Here is an 18,916-nt window from a genome sequence, read left to right on the forward strand (position 1 = left end):
CTTTGAGAACCATTTGAGATAAAAATTATCTGTTTTTCAAACTTTCACATGTCAACAGCACATAACAGAAATTTCTTGAGAAGCTATACATGCAATAAAATGATTTGCAAATGTAAGTTTTTATCCTGTAAAGATACTAGGGGATGACTTTGCTGGATGTGAAATTCTGTCCTTCCTTACTGTGGTGACAGTGTGCACCTCCCGTCTCTCCTCTGCATTTAGTACACAGCCTAAGGACAGGAACTGAGAGTAGACAGAGCAGGGGCTTGAGAAGACTTGGTTCAGGTTGTTGGGACTCGTCACATCCAGTCCACATTTTAATTCCTAAACATGTATTCTTCAGCAAAATACCTAATCCCTCTCTGGCTCCAAAAAATAGGATATTTGACCTTTAAACTGGATTTTTTTATCTGTAACTTGCTAGATTTTTGAGGTCCCAAGCCATTCATTTCAGAGAGATTTCCTCTTCATTATTGCACTTGACTAATAAGGCCAATGTGGCTTAAAATAATGTGGAATCCTTGGTTTCAAATGATCTTTTCATTACTTCATTGCATGACATTACCTTAACTGTATTAATATTTTTATGTGATTTTTGTTGTTGTTATTGTAGTTTTTTTATTTATTTTTTCTTTTTCTGTGGTGCTGGTGGTGGAAGATAGAGGTGTGTGTGCTAGGCAAGCCCTGTACCACTGAGTCACTTTCCAGTCCTAGTTTCTTATGTTACCAAAAAAAAAAAAAAAAAAAAAAAAAAAAAGAGCTCTTTTAATAAAAAATCACCTGGATTAGGTAAGATATAAGCAACACTCAAAAAGAGTTGATTACTTTCATGTATAAGGCTGTATAGGACAACTTTTTTGTTGCTTTGGAAATGAGTTTAATATAGTTAGGAAGAATCCAGGACAAAATAGAATTTTAATATGTTCATTGAGGAGCATATTAAGTTTTATTTTACACTAATACACATTTTATAGGTATCCAACTTTTCTAAAATTTATTTTATTAAAGCGCAGTTTGGATGTAATATAAGGCACACATTTTAAATAGCTGTTATATGGGTTGTGAAAATGTATAATCATATCTCATGGACTGAATTACATACCCCTCAAAAAGAGAGATTGGAGTTCTAACCTCCACTATCTCAGAATGTGACCTTATTTGGAGAAAAGGCCTTAATAGAGGTAATCAAGTAAAAATGAGGTCATTAGGGTACTCCCTGATCCAATATAACTGGTGACCTTATAAAACGGGGAAGTTTGGACACAGAGACATGTACATGGAAAGATGCCACATGAAGACTAGATTTATATGCTTCCACGAGCCAAACAGCCGTCAGCAGCCAGGAGGGAGGGAGCATCAGATCTTTCTCAGGCCTTCAGAGGAAGCATGGCATGCCAACATGTTGGTCTTGAACTTCCAGCCTCCAGACCCCTGTCACAGTAAATTGCTGTTGTTTAGGCTACTCCATTTGTGGCAATTTGTGATGGCAGTTCTAGAAAACTGACATCCATAAAACTCTACTCTCTAAATAAGATATAAGAATAAGATTCCGGAAATTTCCCTGGTATCTCCCTGAAGTCAACCATCATTCCTTATTCCAAGCAAATACAATCTGATTTCTATCTCTATAGATTAGTTTTGATTGTTCTCAAACTTTGTATGAATAGCCTCATGTAGCATGTTCTCTTTTTTGTCTGCTTTCTTTCACTCAATATACTAATTTTGAGATTCTTCTGTGTATTGAGTGGGTCAGTAGTCATTCCTTTTTATTGTCAGATAGTGTTTTCAGTTTTTCTTTTCCCAAGTTGTTACAGTGGACCTGATTGATGATAAATATGTTTGTCTATTTGTGGATTCTCTCTTCTATTCCCTGATTATTTTGAAACACTATTTTATATATTCTGGTACTCTAAATATAACTTGAGAATAAATAATCAGTATGATATTCAAAATGCATTATTTCTGAAACTGAACTTCAAATCTAAAAGAAATGAAATGTATCTGATAAGGCAGTAGACCACAACAAATGATTATTATTAATACATCTCCATGCAGAGATGGCAAACGATGTCTTCTTTGGGGTCATTCAATGGTACCATTTTGTCTATTGTGTGAAATTCAAATACTTGAAAAAATTAACATGGGCTCCTATTCTGGAATGCGGCTTTCTTCTGCTTCATCTTTCCCCATTCCTGTGATTTTTCCAAAATCCCTCTGCACAATGAGCTGTGTTATCCTTCAGTGCTGAAAGTGATACATCAAGTATATATGCCAGGTTGGGCATGTGGCCCAGTGGTAGAACACTTGTCTAGCATGCATAAGACCCTGGGTTTGATCCCCACCACACCAACTCACACACACACACACACACACACACACACACATACAATGTACTCTCACAGAGCTTATCTTCAGCTCTTATCCTGCGTCCATGAAGATAATGACTCTTCAAAAGTTGCTATAAAAATTCTTTAATAGGTGGCACCAGACCTTAGATGCTAAAATATGCTAATTTTATGTTTTAGGACACACTGTACCCATTATAGTTACAAAATTCTTCAAGTTGTCCCTTAAACATACAAACAATTGTGATTTTTTTTTTTCTGTGTTTGTTGTCCCTTAAACATACAAACAATTGTGATTTTTTTAAAATTCATTTGGAATGTTTTTTCCTCTGTTACCTACAGGGCTGTACATGGATTTCCATTTCTTCTATAAAGCATTCCTTGATAGTTCCCTTTGACAGTGACTATTCACATGGTCCATTGTATTAACCACTATGTAGAACACATGATGAGCACTCCGAATGTGTGTTGCAAGAGTAAAAGAAGTCAGCATTGTATTAGTACACTGTAATTTAGATTTTGTATTTTTCTTCTGGACTTTAAGTTCCACAGAGCAAGGCTAATTTCATATAGAGTAGAAGACTCTTTCACGTGAAAAGATAAACTTCAGAGCTCAAGCCACATGATCATTTTAAAATGATTTTCTAATGAGCTTTGATTTGAGAAAATCAAGCCCTGGTAACATTTACCAAAGATCTATCCTGATTCAAGAGAAAGATGCGTGGTAGAAGGGTTAGGATGTGATCTCCTGGGGATTAGAGGTAAGGTTCTGCAGATTTTATGTCTATAAGACAGGAAGCCCTTAGAGGGAGGTCTTTAAATGGAGAAGCCTGATAGCAGTTGAAAGCTGGACAGGGTGAATGAAAGTCTGAAAGGAGGAACCAGTTGTAAGAACACAGTAAAGGTTTTGAGTATGAGGATTTAGATTAGAGAAGTAGCAATAAAAAAGAGAAAGACCAGAAGGGAGACAGTCAAGAGAGTTTTAGTGACCAGTTAGATAGAACTCCAAGACAACTTAGAGTTTAAATTAGAATATTCATATTCTCAGCTGGCCAGTTCTCCAGCTTACTTTCCCCTCTCTCCTTTCCTTTCCTTAAGTGTAAAGAAACTCATAGTAGAAAAGTGGCTTCACAGTTTATCTTCATTTGTAGGAAATTTTAAAACAATGACACACACTGTCACTGTATTATGTAGACATTTAGAAATAAGGTACATTTTAATACTGTTTCAATGTATAAGCCAGTGATTTTAAATCCTATCATAAGGACAAGAATACTTACTTGGTGGAAAACCAGGTCAATGAGACCCTTATGGAGGAGGACAAAGTAAAATGTACCATGTGGGAGGGAGGATGTGTCAAGGGGGAGGGTCACTGGGAATGTCTTTGTGCAATCAAGCTGAGCATGCTCACCTTCTGCTAATACTTGCTATACAGACATTATCTAACAATTGCTCTTATTAAGTAGCATTTATGATGAGTCTGATGTTCCAAAATCCCTACTGGTTTCTGTATACTTCATTGCATTGTAGTAAGATTGCAAAGATATTTAGTTCAGGAAACACATTTCCTGTATATTTACATTAAAAAAAGATTTGGATTTTTAAAATGTCCACAAAGAAGAGAGAACATGCAGTATTTGTATTTCTGTACCTGATTTCTTTCATGCAACATAATGTCCTCCATTTTCAGCCATTTTGATGCAAATGACAGGATTTCATTTTTATTCACAACTTAATAATATTCCATTATGTATACCACATTTTCTAGTGCGCACTGTATGCATATGTTGAAATATCACACAGAACCCCACTAACATGTAAAATTAATATATGTTAATAAAATAAAATAAACAAGGAGGAAGAACAATGAAATAGTAATACCACAGAAATCAAAACTATATTTTTTAAAAAAATTATTTATTTATTTGGATTCATTGTGCACAAATGGGGTACAACTGTTGTTTCTCTGGCAAATAAGGGACTCATACTATCTTTAGATAACCATAATTTACCTTGTAGTACTACATCATCTTCATATTTCACTTTCTTATTTGATGTTTGTGCTAAAATTAAGAAGGCAACATTATTACCTTAATTTTATAGATAAAAATTCAGTTTCCGAATGCTTAGGCAATGTCAAAGACTTTTTAATTTTTGAGTAGCACCTCTTCACTTTATTCTTGGTTCAGAGTTCCTTGTTCCAGTGTGTGTGTGTGTGTGTGGGGGGGGGTGGGTGATGGTGGGAATCACTGAGGGTTAATAGGAAGACATGGAAGACATGGTTCTTTCCCAAGCCCGTTGCTCCAGCTTGCACTCTGCTAATTCCCTGGTGGTGGAGAGAGCTGTTTTACAAAGTGTGTTCTGCCCAATTCTCCTCCCTCAGACCCTGCAGGTTGCTGTGGCCATCTCTTTTCTTTAGTGTCCCTGACTGGGCACGCTGTGGGTGTACCTGTCCACTGTTTGGTTGTCTGTTTTGTCTCTAAGGTGGTTCACCACACCTTATCCCTCTGGCACTTGGAAGGTGATGGTGGCAGCGAAGAAAAACCAGGACAAGAACTAGGCAACATGTCCCCTGGGTCAGAAGGTCCAAGACCAAGGTCCTCATGGAAAAGAAGAACCATTCATTCCCCGTGTCTTGAGGTTCTGCCCGTAGCATCACTGTGTCACCTCCATGCCACATCTTTGGGTCCCAGTCTGATCTCGACTTGTGCAGACAGAGCTCAGTTTTGCCCTGACTCAGCTGGTCTCTGCTCTGTCACGGGCTGTTCCCTTCGTCTCTTCTCCCTGATGCTCTGCCTCCCTGTTCCAGCGTTCTCGCCACCATGCCTTTCATCAGTTCTAGCTCCAACAGGTGTTGGCCTCCTGCCCTGTGACTACTCATCTCTCTGTTCCCTGTTTCTGTTCTGCCCAGATTTCCCAATCTATGTGGCATTTTTCTCTTGTCCAACAGGTGTCAAGTACAGGGTGCTTTGCTCTTTTCAATGTGAGATTTCCTCCTCTTCTGGGGCACTTGAATTCCATCCTCTGAAGCTGTACTTGGGAAAAGAGCCAGTGGATGATACTGGCTATCATGCCTTTCCCTCTGTCCCCACATCTGACTCTTAAAAGAAAATTTGTTCAGTTATACCTGACAGTGGAATGCATTTTGACACATCACACAAAAATGGAGTATAGCATCTCATTTTTCTGGTTATACATGATGTAGAATCACACTGGTCATGTAGTCATATATGCATCTAGGGCAATAATATCCAATTCATTCTATTGTCCTTCCTACTCTCACATCCTCTCCCCTCCCTTCACTCCCCTCTATCTTATTTAAATACCTCTATTCTTCCCTAGGCACTTCCCACCTCTGACCTTATTGTACCTTGGCATCTGCATATCAGAGAAAACATTTGAACTCTGGTTTTTTGGGATTGGCTTATTTCACTTAGCATGATATTCTCCAGCTTCAACCATTTATTGCAAATGCCATGATTTCATTCTTCTTTAAGACCAAGTAATATTCCATTGTGTATATATACCATTGTGTATATTTTCTTTATCCATTCATTTGTTGAAGGGCATTTAGGTTGGTTCCATAGTTTAGCTATTGTGAGTTGAGCTGTAGAAACATTATGTGGTTGTGTCAATGCAGTATGCTGATTTTAAGTCCTTTTGGTATTAGAGTGAAGGGTGGGATAACTATATCAAATGGTGGCTCCATTCCAAGTTTTCTGAGGAATCTCCATACTTTCCATGATGGTTGCACCAATTTGCGGATCCACCAGCAATGTTTGAGTATAACTTTTCACCCACATTCTTATTTTTATTCTTGATAATTGTTATTCTGACTGGGGTGAGATGAAATATTAGAGCAGCATTAATTTGCATTTCTCTAATTGCTAGAGATGTTGAACATTTTATCATGTTTGTTGATCAATTGTATTTCTTCTTCTCTGAAGTATATGTTCAGTTCCTTAACCCATTTTTGATTGGGTTATTTGCTTTTTGGTGTTAAGTTTTTTGAGTTATTTATTTATTTTGGAAATTAGTGCTCTATCTGAGGTGACTGTATATTTTCTTCCACTCCGTAAGCTCTCTCTTCATGTTATTGATTGTTTCCTTTGCTGAGAAGAAGCTTTTTAGTTTGAATCCATCCCATTTCTAGATTCATGATTTTACTTCTTGTAGTGTAGGAGTCTTGTTAAGGAAGTCAGATCCTAAACCTACATGATGAAGATTTCGGTATACTTTTTCCTCTACTAGACACAGTATCTCTGTTCTGGTGCCTAAGTCTTTGATCTACTTTGAGTTAATTTTTGTGCAGGATGCGAGATAGAGGTTTAATTTCATTTTTTTACATATTAATTTCCATTTTTCCAAGCACCATTTGTAAGCTATCTTTACTCCAGTGAATGTATTTGGTGCTTTTGTCTAGTACGAGATAAGCATATTTCTGTATTTTCTATTCTGTACCATTGGTCTATGTGTCTGTTTTGGTGCAAATACCATGCTGTTTTTTTTTAACTATTGATCTGTAGTATAGTTGAAGGCCTGGTATTGTGATGCCTCCTGCTTCACTTCACTAAGGATTGCTTTGGCTATTCTGGGTCTCTTATTTTTCCATATAAATTTCATAATTGCTTTTTCTAGTTCTATGAAGAATGTCATTGGGGCATTCCATTTTAATAGGATTTGCATTATATCTGTGTAACACTTTTGGTAGTATAGCCATTTTGATAAAATTAATTCTGCCTATCTAGAAGCATGGGAGATCTTTCCACCGTTTAAGGTCTTCTTTAATTTCTTTTTTTAATGTTCTGTAGTTTTCATTATAGAGGTTGCTCGCCTCTTTTGTTAAGTTGTTTCCCAAGTACTTTATTTTATTTTTGAGGCTATTGTAAATGGGGCAGTTTTCTTAATTTCTCTTGCAGTACATTCATCACTGATGTATAGGAATGGGTTTGATTTATGGGTATTGGTTTTATATCCTGCTACTTTGCTGAATTCATTTATTAGTTCTAAAAGTTTTCTAGTGGAATTTTTGGATAATCTAAATATAGAATCATGTCAATGGCAAATAGTGATAGTTGGAGTTTTTCTTTTCCTATTTGTATCCCTTTAATTTCTTTCTTCTATCTAATTGCTCTGGCTAGAGTTTCCAGGATGATGTTGAATAGAAGTGGTGAAAGAGGGCATCCCTGTCTTCTTCCAGTTCTTGAGGGAATGCTTTCAGTTTTTCTCCATTTAGAATGATGTTGGCCTTGGATTTAGCATATACAACTTTTACAATGTAGAGGTGTGTTCCAGTACGACTGGTGTTTTAAACATGAAAGGGTGCTGTATTTTCTCAAATTCCTTTTCTGCATCTGTTCAGATGATCATGTGATTCTTATCTTTAAACCTATTGATGTGATGAATTATGCTTATTGATTTCCATATTTTGAACCAACCTTGTATCCCTGGGATGAACCCCACTTGATGGTGGTGCACTATTTTTTTTTATGCATAAGTTAATTTTAATGCTTAAATTCTTTCACTGAGGGAGTTCTGGGTTTTTTAAAGCTCTTCATTAAACCTCACCTTCTGGGCAACTTTCTAAGATAATTTAAATAAGTCATGAATTTGGGTACAGACTAAACTTCAACAGGGCGAGATCACATTATGCAATTTTAATGAGGTTGGGGCTCTATATGTTTTGTATGTGATTTGTCAGAATTTTATTGGGAATTTTTGCACCTATGTTCGTCAGGGATATTGCCCTGGTTTTCTTTCCTTATGTGTCTTTGTCTGGTTTTGGTATCAGAGAGATACTAGCCTCATAGAATGAATTTGGAAGAGTTGCTTTCTTTTCTATTTCATGCAATAATATGAGGAAATTGGTGTTAATTCTTCATTGGTCTTGTAGAACTCAGTTGAGAATCTATCGGTCCTGGGCTTTTCTTGGTTGGTAGGCTTTTGATGGTGTCTTCTATTTAATTGCTTGAAACTGATCTGTTTAAATTGTGTGTCCTCCTGATTCAGTTTGGGTAGGTCATAGGTCTCTAGAAATTTGTCAATATCTTCAAGGTTTTCTATTTTATTTGAGTATAAATTTTCAAAATAGTTTCTATCTTCTGTATTTCAGTAGGGTGCATGATGATATTTCCTTTTCATCACAAATTTTAGTAATTTGAGTTTTATCTCTCTTTGTTAGCATGACTGGGGTTTTATCAATTTTATTTATTTTTTCAAAGAACCTACTTTTTGTTTTGTAAATTAAAAAAATTCTTTTTTGTTTCAATTTCATTCATTTCAGCTCTGATTTTAATTATTTACAGTCTTCTACTTTTTTTTGATGTTGATTTGTTCTTCTTTTTCTAAGGCTTTGAGGTACAATGCTAGGTCATTTATCATTGACTTTCTATTCTTTAATGAATTAGTTCAATGCAATGAACTTTCCTCTTAGCACTGCCTTCATAGTGTCCCAGGGATTTTTATATGTTTTACTGGTGCTCTTATTTACTTGTAAGTATTTCTTTTATTTCATCCCTGATTTCTTCTGAGATCCATTTGTCATTTAATAGCATATCATTTAATCTCCAAGTGTTGGAGAAGTTTATATTTTTTATTTTATCATTATTTATAATTTCACTTCTTTAAGATCTGATAGAATGCAGGGTATTGTCTCTATTTTTTTGTATTTGCTACGAGTCACTTTGTGGCATACGATATGGTCTCTTTTAGAGAAGGATCTGTGCACCGCTGAGAGGAAAGTGTATTCTCTATTGATGGATGAAATATTCTATGTATGTCTGTTAAGAGTAAATTGTAGATTGAATGGTTTAGTTCTATAGTTTCTTCATTTAGTTTTTGTTTGGAAGATCTATTCAATGTTGAGAGAGGTATGTTAAAGTCACCCATTATTATTGTGTTGTGATCCATTTGATTCCTGAAATTGAGAAGGGTTTGTTTGATATACATAGATGCTCCATTGTTTGGGGCATAAATATTCATGATTGTTATGTCTTACTGATGTATAATTCCCAATCAGTATGAAATGTCCTTCTTTGTTCCTTTTGATTAACTTTGGCTTGATGTCCACTTTATCTGATGTGAGGATGGAAACCCCTGCTTGTTTACCTGATCCATATGAGTGATGTGATTTTTCCCATCCTTTCACATTCAATCTGTGGATGTCTTTGCCTATGAGGTTCTGACTTTGCTTTTCTGAGGTCACATCTTGACTTAGAATGAGGGTCTTACTTTCTTAAAAGTTGCAACATGGCCACCTCCTCACAGGGCTTGCTCACCATTGCTGGGGATTGCCACTAAGGATTGACAAGCTGCAAAAGGAAGTATGAATTAGATTCAAACAATAATCTTGGATTATCACACAACTGACAGCAGCTCTGATTCCTACCCCAAATCCTCTAAAGATATAATTTGTGGCTGAAGCTCCTTGTTTCTCCTTAGAACACTTTTTCCATATTAAAAATAATATTTCCATGTTGCATTAGAAAATTGCACCAAAACTGACTTGGCCATTAAACACTTTAAGAGGCTCAGGAGGGTTAACCATCTCATTTTCTTGCTGGCTTAATCATTTTTGTGACTGTGCTCTAGTGACACTGAGCACAGCTGACACCAGCGTGAATGGTGTGCCAAGCCACCCCCTTCAGCACCATTTGCTCCACAACAGGTTTCAGCAATAATTCAAAGTTGAGAGAGTCGAAGGTGAGAAGTGTCACATTTAGTGTGAGAGAGTCCTATCCCAAAGTGGGGGAACCTTGCATTCTTTGGGCTGGAGCCTCATGTCTGGTGCTGAAACCTCCAACAATGCCAACTGGTGGGGAAATTCAGGATTGAAAGGAACCAGTGATGGTCATAAAGATGGCTATTAGGACAGTTATGGTGTTCAGAGGGATATGGCTATCTCAGATATGAGCTCCCCTAGAGCCCATTTTAGGAGTGGGTAGAAGGTTGGTACAGTGAGTGGAAGGCCCAGTCTGGGAGGTGTTTCATGGAAGTTAAGGGAACAGGACAACTCACTCCCAAGTGGGTAGTTCAATGTGTTGAAAGAGGATTCCTGCCTTTATGGAAGAATGCAAAGGACGGGTACAACCCCCATAGTGAGAATGGGGAAAGGGTATGGCAAGTTGTCAGGGCCATAGCTAGGAGGTCAGGGGGTCACAGAAGGATTGCAGACCTAGTATGGGAATAAATTCTCTGTGGACAGGCAGCTGGCCAGGGCTGTCCAGGCCCACTGGATAGCAGCTGTTATAGTTTCTTCTCTAAGACCTGTCTCGGTTGAGATGGAATCAGTAACTGGATGGAACTGAATTTCCTCATGGAAGGAGTTGATAACTGCAGGGAAAGGGAGGTGTAGCAGGGAGTGACTGGTGTGATATTGTGATAAGACAGAGTGATAAATTCTCCTCGTTTGCCTGGACTGAGGGGCTTCTTGGGATATGGGGGTTAGAGTTTTAAAACTGGAACAGTCCTGGGCAAATCAGGATGCACTGGTCATACTATTCGGAAATATATTTGATGGTCTTGGTCAAAATGCCTCTTTACATGTTGTTCAAGATTAAATAAGAAAAGCAATCAAACAAAAATAGCTCTTATAGTTTATACAAAACATGAAATGTAGAACTGATAGTAATCTGGGTGAGAAGTAAATATTCACTTGCTTTTTGTTGATATATATCCACAATCACAGACCTTCAAGTTTTTGACTTGAGAAGGAAGTTAGATGTCATTTAATCTCTCATTATGTGAATGATAAAATTGAGAGTCAGGAAGATTGGATAAATAAGTCAAGTTTTGGTAGCTTATTTAGAGCATGTATTTTCTGAGTTTAGATTCTTTTTCCACCTTTACTGATTTTTTTGTTGTTGTGGTTGTTACTACCAAATATTTTTCCTTTTTCCTCTTGGCACGAGACTTACCAGGCATGGTCTGGTTCTTTTTTCAGTTCAATTCAATTGGCCTTTTTCATAAGGTTATAGTACAATCTACTATAGAACTGTAAGGATGTCAAGGGGTAATGCTTCTGTGACAATTATTACTACCACTACCAATGCATTATGACTATTACCACAGTTAAACAGCATGAAAGGAATATCAGATAGATTTTGTTGTCATTCCATTTCTTAGGTAGGTTGAAATGAAGAACACCATGAATTTAAGGAGTCTAGCAGCACTTCTTGACTACTTGATATCCCTTTGTGGTCCCTGCTGTAAATCTCTGGAATGGAAACTTGGCTCTGGAATCAGTCAATTTACTCTTTCCTCCCTGTTGTCATTTTGGTTACTGACTAGGCTGTAAGTCATGCTCAGGAGGAAAAGAAATAAGGTACTGCAGAGTGACCAAAGCTTCGACCCTGAAAACTGTAACAAGAGAATTCCATACCTGCAGAGTCAGTGAAAATGACAAATAACTCTTTAAACTTCAAAGTTTAAAGGAGCAGATCGATTTCAACTGGAGGGTCAGCTTGGCATTTTTCATTCCACGTATTGTCAGGTCCATGATGTCTAACATGCCCAGAGTAGATCCTGGGGGATCGCCTGCCACCGAGAGTCACAAATAGAAGGATGTTTTGAACAAGTCCATGGATAAGATGTGTTTGTAATTTAAAGGTGCTTCAGGTGAGTAGTAGAGAAGAAACATTTCAGATTTTTCACTCCTTAAAATTTATGCTAAAAGACTACCCTTGAAAGAGCTCCTTGTTATTTTCCTGGCACCATTTGAGACTAGATCAAGAATAAATTTGATTTAGATTAGAAGTTGAAAATACATATTCATCTTTTGGTACTTGAACACTACAAAATTACCAAATGACAGGGTAAATAAATAAATATTAACACCAATGACTTTGTTTTTTGTTTGTTTATTTGTTTACATGACATCACAGATTTAATTTGGTTGGATTGACTGATTTCTTTGTCCAACATAATGCCCTGGCTATTTTGGAATCGAGTAGATTTTTTTTTTATGAAAATTCTTCCATCTGTTCCCAAGAGAGGTATGAAGTGTTTTGAAAGGCAAAGAAAGAAAACAGTTGTTACCAGGGGCCAAAGACTGCATATCTGGGATTAAAAATATGTTCTCACATACTAGAATCAAGGAAGAGAAGTTGATTTTTAAAAGTTAAATGATCTGTCTCCAGAATTCCAAGAAATATATATATATATATATATATATTTTTTTTTCTATTACCCCAAAGTTTACCTTAGTATAATTTCTAGATAGTTCTACAAGTCCCTTGATGGCCAGTAGGTCATCTCTCATGCAAAGTTTTCTCTCTTTTTAAAATTTGGATAGTGTCACCTCTATCATGGTCTTACATAAGTGCCTAGCTCAATGTTATGTAAGTTGTAATAACTAAGAGTTTCAGTCTTCAGTAGGTATAAGGTTTATTAAATACAAACTTAGTGAAATTCATTGTTTTTCCTACTTAGTGTTTCACTTTAAATAGTCACCCTGTTCCCCCACTCTGTATAAAAGAGCTTGCATGTACTTGTTGAAGGCAGTTAAAAATTAGCTTCATGAGAAGATCGAGTTTAGATAGTTAATATACTCATATTGGGAACTTAGAGATTGCTTTCTCAGACAGAGTAAGAGTTTATCTCTATAATATATTGTTTTCAATAAAGGTTTGGTCCCTACATTAATGACACCAATATTTATTACAAGGGAAAATCCAATACAGCACATCTTGTCAGATTAAGGAGCCCCTGAATCAACCTTCAGAAGACAAGTAGAGTTTCTGGGTGCACAGATGGCATTGCGTGGGGCACTGCCAGCAGGCAATCCTAATTATGCCTTCCTCTGGCATGTGACAATACTTCCCCTGAAATATTGTAGGCAGGCACTCAGGACAGCAACCAATAGTGTGCTTTTTAGGTACTTATGTTGAATTTAGGCTCTTTTCTGCTAAGTATAAAATTGCCTAGTTTTATCATTTTATTTGATGTGATTCAAGTAATAATTAATTTTGTAATTTTATCAAGAATAAATTCTTATTTAATCTATAAAACACAAAAGGAAATAAGAAAAGCATATCCCATGATTTGCTGCAAAAGAGCAGTATCTGTTTTCTGTGGGCAAAATAAAGGTTGAAATCTTCATGTATTTTCCAGTGAAGCTATCCTGCAAGAGAGGCAAGTCAAACCACCTTCTCATTTCAGTTTTTCCTATATGTAAAAGTGGAAAAATTGTAGTTAATGCTAGTTTTTAGAAGGATACTTCTAAAAAGCAAGAGAATTACTTAATATACTATAAAATATTATAACTACATTTTATACACAAAAAGACTCCCAGAATTTTTTATCATAAATCTAGATCATGGGAATAGGAAGCTAAATTCGCCAAGTGGACTGGTTATTTGAAATGTCACTGATTATTCTTCTTATAACAACAGATTTGCATATCTCATGCTTGCTTAAAGCACAGCAGAGACTATCAATCAAGGAAGCTGCTGTGTTTACAACGGATTTTATGAGGGTCTAGAGTTTCTGTATTTTGCCATGGGAGCCATTCTGCATATTAGATGAAAATAGTCCTCCAGTAAAACATGAGGCTGTAGACTGGGGAGGACACTAGCTCCTACTCAATTCCAGGCTCTGAGTCCCAGTTGATCCTTCTGACTGGTGTTCTAGCCTTGGGGGAGGTGTATCTGTCATTCACTGCAGGATAGCTCAACCACCCTGACTTCAGAGAACTTACTGGAATGAGTGTATTTTTGTTATGTACTATAGAATTTGGATTTTGACCCAATGAAACAAAACAATGCAAAACAAACAAAAACAATAAGGCTCATATATGTGTGCACTGCAGGGGCCGGGGAGCAAATCAACTTTGTTTAGTACCGACTAGTGGGCCTAAAACTATAGGGGATATTTTACATATAGTAACTCAGGAGTGAACAGAAAATGGTATGGGTATCTTATAGGATTTATAAGGAGTTGATTTGATTCAAACCTAGGGACCGGCAGAATTATCACAGTGAATATGGTAATAGACATAATAGGCTTAAAGACCACGTTTACTGAAATCGCAGTTTTGAGCCATATCTATTAATCTGACAATCTAGCTCTAAAGAAGACACATTCTATGCTCACTCACGTGGTAAGTATACTACAGGACATGAATAGATGCACTAGAAAAAAGGATAAGAGTGTCCCCATGGCTAGCATTACTGCCATCATTGTGATAGATTATATGGAAAAATGGTAATTATCAGGGTGAAACTAATCCCATCACAAGATCTTCAGAAGCAGAGTTTTCCCTGACTGGAACATAAGGGGATGTCAGCGGGGTGTGAAGCTGACATCCCCTTATGCTCCAGTCAGAGAGATGGAGAAGGCCACATATAAAGACCAGAGAGCAACCCCTAGGAGACCAGTGTGATCATCAGCTGACAGCCAGAAGGGAAAGGGGGATTCCAGCCTCTGGCTGCATGAAGCTGAGTTCCTTAAACCTCGTGGACAGATAAGTTCTTTCCCGAAGGTTTCAGGTAAGGGTCAAACCCAGTCAACAACCTGGTTTCAGCCTTATGAGATACTAAGTGCAGGACCCAGTTGAGCCCACCTGTGAACTAATATGTGGGCATGTGCTAAGTTGCTAAGCTTGTGGTAATTTGTTACACGGCATAAAAAACTGGAACAATGGAAAGTAGATCCAATCCCATTTGGGGCAACACTCTTGTTATCGCTTAGAAATGAACTGTCTCCCAAAAGCTCATGTGTGAGACAATACATGCAAGAAAGTTTAGAGGTGAAATGATTGGGTTATGAGAGCCTTAACCTAATAAGTGCATTAATCCAGTTGACTGCATTAACTGAGTGGCAACTGTAGGCAAGTAGGATGTGGCTGGAGGAGATGGGTCATTAAGTGAGTGCCTTTGGAGTTTATATTTTGTCCCTGGTGTGTGGAGCTGTCCCTGTACTTCCTGGTGTCTTGTACTGAGCTGCTTTCCTCCTCCAGACCCTCTGGCCATGATGTTGTGCCAAGAGTGACAGTCCGCTGTCTAAAGACTGAGACCTCTACCACCATGTGCCAAATAAACTTTACCTCCTCTGAAATAGTTCTTGTCAGGTGTTTTGGTCACAGCAGTAAAACAACTGACTAAAGCAATTGTGTTGAAGAAAACATCCAAGAGAAAACTAGGCCTTTATGAAAATGTTGGAAAGTCACCTTGTTTCGGCCTTGCGCCTCCTTGTAAAAATCATCTTTTGCTATTCCCTGCCTGAATCGAATGGAGACTGCGGAAACTTTTGAGTCATTGTTTCAGTGACATCTCAGTAGAACTGCCTTTCACGCTTGAATCTGGAATGTACTTGTGGAAGAATGAATAATCTGACCAGTCTTCTTGTTACAGGTCTTCAAATGTTCCTTTTAGGTCATCTGTCATGGCTAACGTATGCCCTTCAGCTTCTCTCTTTGCTTGTAGGGAATGAGAGCGATGGCTCTGGAAAATTTCCTGTCTGCCAATTGCTCACATTCAAAAAAGGATTAAATAGAATGGTATGCATCCACATCGTGCACAACCACAGAAACGAAATGATGGACCCCGTTTTGTGTACAACGAGTCAAAATGCAGTCTGTAAAAAATAAATAAATAAATAAATGATTTTAAAAAAGGAATAAAAAGGCAAGCTCAAAATAAGAAAATAATTCCGGGCAATACAAACACCACCAATAGCTGACTAATTGTGAGTTTTGTAGTCAAAGTCTGATATGGCACTAGAAACAAATGGGGTTATTTTGAAAAGAAGTCTATCCAAATCGAAGAATTCTTTCTCTGAAATGATCATACGACTCCATTTGGATTCACTTGAACAAGGCTTCTGTGTAGAATAGCAGAGAACAGTAAAGGGATACTGTCAGTCAGTTCAGTATTTTGATGTAAGAGACACACCTTTCCCCCACTTTTAATGCAGAATGAATTTGAAGGTATCAGAAATAGGTTTCAACCTACAGTTTCATATTCCAACATTTCCAACATGTGATGTTTAAATATAGCCAAAATAATATAATGGTTGCTTTCTAAAATGCTAATGCTAAATTCTTTAAAAATAATGTGCTTCTGGTAGATAATTGCTGACAAACTTGATTTTCTTAGGTAATTTCTCAACGTGACAACCCTGCCATATGTAATGTGAGTTTTCTTTTTCTCCCCAATTTATATGACTGGAATTAGCCTGAATATTAAGGCCTTCTCATACCATATAAGATACTCTAACATTAATGCAGGATACTTTTTTAAAATTTAATTTTATTTATCTTTTATTAGATAGTACATTCACAAAGTTCAAAATTCAGAAGTCATAAAAGAATGTTCATTGAAAATTATCCTCCCACCCTCGTCTTTCATCACCCAATTTTGATTTCCTGGATGCAACAATGCCACTTTGTTGCTTGATTATTCTTCTAGGGATAATCTATGCCCCATACACAGAAATAGACAAACATACATGCACGTACACACACACACACACACACACACACACACACACACACACATAGAGTCAACCCACGATATCTGTGAGTTCTGTATTTGTGGATTCAAACAACCACAGATCAAAAATAATTTGAGAAAAATACTTGTTTCTTTACTGAACAGGTACAGACTTTTTTCTTGTCTCAATTCCCTACACAGTAGAGTTTAATAACTATTTATGGGGCTGGGGTTGTAGCTCAGTTACAGAACACTGGCCAGTATAGGGAACTGGGTTCAATTCTCAACACTGCATATAAATAAAATAAAGTCCACTGACAACTAAAGAAATTATTGAAAATTGACCATATAATATGTACATTGTATTGTGTATTATAAGTAATCGAGAGCTTAAAGTACGCAGAAAGTTATGCATAGGTTATATGCAAATATGGTGCCATTTTATTTAGGAAGCTTGAGACCTTCAGGTCTTGAGGTCTGTTGGGGGGTCCTGGGACCAATCCCCTGAGACTACTAAATGACTCTGTAGGGATATGTTATATGCTAGGTTTTGTCTGATGAGCCATGAAGTAAGAGTCTCAGAGTTGTCTCTTTTCCCATGTGGTGTTACCTGCCCTGTACTTCCAGTGGTGTATACCTCTTGGAATGACTTTTCAGTCACAGGTGCACCAGGTGGCAGCAGTAGCAGCATCAGAGAAGCCCGAGAACATGAAATGGCAGGTTGTGGGTACAGGTGCGGAAAGGTGATGTGAGACCACACCTGCTGTGAAGTGGTGGTGGAACTACAGCAACAATTGAGCCAAGAGGACAGAACACAACTGACATCCATCACAGCAACCACGCTGGTGTGATGCACAGCCCATCAAGATTAAACAGGGGCAAGGAATAGTTGTTACTGAAATCCTAGCACAGATCCAAATTTTAATACATTTGAAAAATTCTAGAGGTAAACTTGTCTGGAAATTCTTACTTCTTGGACTGGGTTTTCCTCCTAGTTGTACATAATGTAAAATTGACCATTTTAATAATTTTAAGTGTTCAGTTTGCTGGCACTAAATACATTGACATTTTTGTGCAACTCGGTAGACTTTAGTAGAAGAAAGGAAAGACTGAAATTTTTACAGTTTTGCTAAGGTTGAAATTTGTTATTTTATGCTTTTTTCACTTAGATCCTAATGTATTTCAAAAAAAGTATGACTGAAGAATTCTGCGAATTTGCTTTCTATTGATTCCATGCCATGAAAAATCACTGAAAGATGGTACTATACCTGGAATTCTGGAACTCCAGAAATGGCTGAAAAATTCCAGAAGCAAAACCAATTCAAAATGGTCATTACACACTCTTCCAATTGGCAATGTTTTTCCTTAACAAGTTTTGACATTGCAGTGGTGTGAAAATTATATGCATTCATCAGAGATGATAGTTAGGATTTTGAATTTTGGGGTCTTTCAAGTTAGGGATAGGCAGTGGGATGCTTTCTAATGATGCTGGACAGTGGCAGTGAGCCATGGCTTCTAGTCAGCCATGCCGTTGCCAATGTTAGAACTACATCTAACCTGCATTTTTAACTTATGATGATTTCAGCTCACAATGGATAACCCCATTGCATGTAAGTTGAAGATCATTTGTGTTTTACTCTTTGTTTTGAAAAGTGCCAATTTGTTTTAGTGTTAAAATTATCAACAGATTAATTGTACAAATCAATGGTGGGTTCCACTGTAACATTTCCATATATGCGTGGGTTGGGCTTTGATCAAGCCCCCTTCCCTTCTCCTACCTCTTCTACTTTCAGGCCATTTTTTCTTTAAATTTCTACATATGATGGAGAACATTGTTCTTTCTGTGTCTGGCTTATTCCTCTAACATGATATCCTCTGGGAGGTAACCACACAATTTTTGAACCACTGGCTATGGGAAAATACACTGGGAAACGTTGATTTGAGGCATGTTCTACCATTGTTAGAATATGGAAATAATTTTATACCATTTGCTAGATGTATGCTATTCTGAGTCCTCCAAATTCTTCTTTCACTTTTCCCTGGGTTATCTTCAGGACACACCCATTTCTACCTCCCAAGTATTCAGAGACTCAAGGACCAAGTTTGAACTAAGCAAAGTGCCTCTAGGACTGCCTTATCTGT

Source organism: Sciurus carolinensis, chromosome 9, assembly GCF_902686445.1.
Source record: "Sciurus carolinensis chromosome 9, mSciCar1.2, whole genome shotgun sequence".
NCBI classification, from domain to species: domain Eukaryota; kingdom Metazoa; phylum Chordata; class Mammalia; order Rodentia; family Sciuridae; genus Sciurus; species Sciurus carolinensis.